We start from the raw sequence: 4,207 nt of genomic DNA, 5'->3' as shown, positions 1-4,207 counted from the left end.
CCCTGTCCTAAAAACAACAATACGGCACTATCAGGAGACTGCCCAGAATTGAGAAGTATGACCTTTGCCATCAAATATCAGAACTCTTCTATTTAGAGTAACTCTGCTATCACTGCTTCAACTCTGAAAGTCGCCTAAACTCCATAAACTTCAGTTTTGCATGGTTAACAGAGATAAAAGTGTACTAGCTTCATAAGTCTCTTGTGATTATTTTATTAAAGAATGAAGATCAAAGTCAGCACAGAGAATAGCTTACAGACTTAAAAGCAACACAGATGACGTCAAACAGCAGTGGTGATGAGGTGAAGAATATGAAACAGGTGAGTGGGAAAGAGAGCGAGGTAGAAGAGGACACTTCGGTGGGGGGGACAGGGAAGGCCAATGTTGCAGAGGCAATCTTGAAGCTCAGAGCTGAATATTCAGCTGGAGGTAGACATGCCATGGTGCCTGGCTTCAGTGTGGAAGCCCAGAGCTCGAGTTCCCATTCTGCTACTTCTCACCTCATTCACGGTAGGCACGTCTGGATCTCCTATTCCTGGTCTGCAAAAAGAAATGAATGGAAAGCCATGTAAAGGGCCATGAAGATTAATATAAGGCAGTGCGTCCATGCGCATTGCAGACAATAAAATCCCATAAAAGGTGAGTGAGCCCATCATTCGTCCTATACTGACAAAAACAAAACAAAAACAAAAACCCTATTACTTTCATTTATCCACTTACTGTTTCTTACATTTCTTTATTTCCTCGTTCATTGTCGTGCTCGCTCCAGCAGCACATAGACTCATTCATTGCTCAGGGTCTCTGAAGTCTGCTGTAAGCCAGAAACTAGACAGGCATTGGAACAGCTCTTATCCGTGTGCGCTTTATCATTATCGCATGAATTATACCCCATGAGCCTTGGGAAGTTTGCGTACTGCTGCCATTTGTCAGACGAGGAAATTGGGGATCACCTTTATGACATGCCTGAAATGACCATGCTTACCTGGGAGGTGATTGCCTGTCTCCACTGCCGGGTGGGAGCCCCTGAAGGGCAAGGCTGTCACTCATAAGGACTTGGACTGTGGATGCTCATGGAGGCATCTTTCATCTTCTTAGCTTCTCCCCATTGCTCAGGCCCCTCTGAACTCTCAGGAGGTGAGAGCACACACCACAGAAATGAAGACAAGGTGGATGCAGCCAGGCTGGCTTTCTTCCCCAAGAGACATATGGTGGGAAATAAGCCTTGCTGGGGGCAAGGGGAGGGTATGTCACCTATAAACCAGGTGACTGTAGTTTCTGAACCCAACATCAGCTGACATGACCTGACAATAAAACACAATACTTAACGTCAGACTGCGGCATGCGGTTGGCATGTGGTTGCCGTAGAGAGAGGAGTCATGCTTTACAAAGAGATTGGGTCCAGCTGACTGGCTGATGGCCAGTAATATCGGGATTAGACTGGGAGGGAGGACAGGAAAAGAGGAAACGAAACAAACAGGTTTGGGCAAAAACAGAGTCTGGGCCGATCCACCTGCCAATTCCTGAGTTTTCCTCCTCTTACTCATTAAAACCTGGGGCCAATGGTTCTCTGTGTATTACTAATCACCCTGATTAGTAATCTCCAACCATGGAATGAAAACTGGTGCGGGGTTTTGCAGGAATGATCTGTAAGAAATGAAAATAAGTAAGTTTCTTGAAATGCCTGGCAACTTCAAATCCCCTGGGGCCCACCAGAGGGGCCAGAAGCCAGTTCCAGAAGCCCCCTAATTGATATGCCTCACTGTGAGTCTGAGGGGACTTGGAAGCCTTGCTGTCTTCAGAAGGTAGGGGTGGAGGAGACGTGTGGGGAGGGGAGAAGGAAGGAGGGAGACACAGAGCCTGCTCCAACTGCTTCCTTTTGTTGTGGTGGCTATTGCACTTCTCGGGCTGTGGCAGGATGGGAAGTGGGAAGTGTTTTGTGGGCACAGGACTGCAGCTGTGGGGGATGGTTGGGCCGGGAGACACTGGAGAGAGATAGCTAGCAGACGACAGGAGGAGGGAGGGAAAGAGCCATCAGGGTGGTGGCTAAAGACTCTTTCCCCTCCCACCAGGGTGGCTTCCTTGTTTGCAAGTCCAAGGGTTTCAGATCAGTGCCTAGGGGTTGACGTCCTGCTGCCATCACCGGGTTCAGTCACTGGGCTTATCATTTGGTTTGGGGTCTCTTGCTCTCATGTCGGGTGGCCTTGGGTAAGTCTCATAACCCCTGGGCCTCAGATTCCTCACCTATAAAATGGAGATCATACCATTTACAGCAGAAAGTTGTTGAAAATAAATGAAATGCCTTGTACATGAAACACGCACACATGTAAGCTACTCTTAGAGTTTTCTAGAAATGGCTAGAAGACAGGACAGTGCCAGAGGGCTCCAGAAGGGCAGCATCTGGTGCAGCAAACCCAGTAAGTACACATTGTCCCGTTCTCTGCAGCTCACCTGCATTTTCCAGCCATTTCCCAGTTTACAGACATCAGGTTCTCCACTGGGGGCCCACCAACGCCAGCCGGTGACCTGCAGTGCCACTCACGCTCTCACTTGTGCCTACAAGCCCCCTTCTCCCCTCCTCTCTTTCCCTGGCTGCAGAAGCACTGGGAGGAAGATGCAGTGTCTGCTCTTTGATCGCTTTCTTCAAGAGAGGCTAAATGGGAGAAGGAAGGCCGGAGGGAGGAAAGAAGGAACAAAGGAAGGGGGGGGTTGGTTTCCCATGTACTAACGCTGGCTGCAGCCTCTTCTCTGCTCACCCTAATCGCATCATCCCCAACACCTTCTCTGATGGTGCATTATCCCAGGGCTCCTAGTCCTTCATTTTCATCAACTCCTCTGCCCCTAACTCAGTTGCACTTGAGCTATGCAAACAGAGAGGAGTTGAAAAGGGAGAGACTATTGGCAAGTGCATGAGCATTTGAACATCATGGTACAATTTATAGTCATTCTGCATTCATGACACCACGTGGGACCCCAGAAGGTCTAGTATTGTTACCCCCATATGACTGGTGGGAGACTGTAGTTTAGTGAGATAAACAATTGACCTATAGTCACGCAGCTTGTAAGTGCCAGAACTGGGGCTCGACCCCAGGGATTCTGACTTCAAACCCTGACTTTTCCCTTCTCTTCTATGTCTGTCTCAGGAGAGAAGTGGTGAATGTGTGTGGGGAGCAGAAGGAGACCATTCTCTGATGAAATTTGCACCTTAACAGAACTGGAATAAGAATGATCTACAAAATAGTGGAAAAGTTCTATACAAATCACCCCTTCACTAACCCTGCCCAACCCAGTCATTGTGTAGTTTTTCAAGGGAATTCAGAATCACACTGTTGGAAAAATCATAAGCATTTCTCAGCGCTTTGGGCACTTATGGAAATACCTAAAAACTTACTATTTTAAGTGAATGAAGGTGTCTGGCTTTCATACTTGGCCCCATCCAGAGTGTGAGGTGTGCAGAGGGCTGTGGGTCCTGAATGTGATAGTACCTTCCTTTCTCCCAGATGGAAGGCCAGAATTGGAAAATGTCAGCATGTGACTTAGAATCCCAATACAACAAACATGAGCTCATCAGCCACTCACATATTAGTTCATTTAAAAGGTTTTTTGTACCTGTACTAAGACAATCAGAATCTGACCCAAATCCAAGCAAGAGCCTCGAACATTGTTAATGTTGAAAGGGTTGTCAAGGGGGGGTGTGGGTGGCTCCGTCGAGTGAGCGTTTGACTCTTGGTTTCGGCTCAGGTCATGATCTCAGGGTCATGAGATCAGGCCCTGTGTCAGGCTCTGTGCTCAGTGTGGAGTCTGCTTGAGATTCTCTCTCTCTCTCTCGAAAAATAAATAAATCTTTTGAAAAAATGGCTGTCTCGTTATCAGTTAAATTAGGAATGGACTTGTAGATAATAGTGTATTAATTCAGGATGGTCTTCTGAGAGTCTAAGCAAAAGGGAGCCCAAACAGTAAAAATCAGCACCACCTGAGCCCTGTTCAGAAGCCAGGACATCTAGATCCCTAGGACAAATACTTTGAGATCAAATCTTACTCATCTGGATCTCTGTCTTAGCCTGTTTGGGCTACCAACAAATACCATAGACCGGGTGGTTATAAACAACAGAAATTTATTTCTCACAGTCCTGGAGGCCAGAAAGTTCAAGATCAAGGCACCAGCATATTCAGTGTCTGATGAAAGTCCAAGATTCCTAGATGGCTGTTC

This window comes from Mirounga leonina, unplaced genomic scaffold, assembly GCF_011800145.1.
Source record: "Mirounga leonina isolate KUSES-001 unplaced genomic scaffold, KU_Mleo_1.0 Mir_153, whole genome shotgun sequence".
Taxonomy (NCBI): domain Eukaryota; kingdom Metazoa; phylum Chordata; class Mammalia; order Carnivora; family Phocidae; genus Mirounga; species Mirounga leonina.
This window is presented reverse-complemented; position numbering follows the sequence as displayed.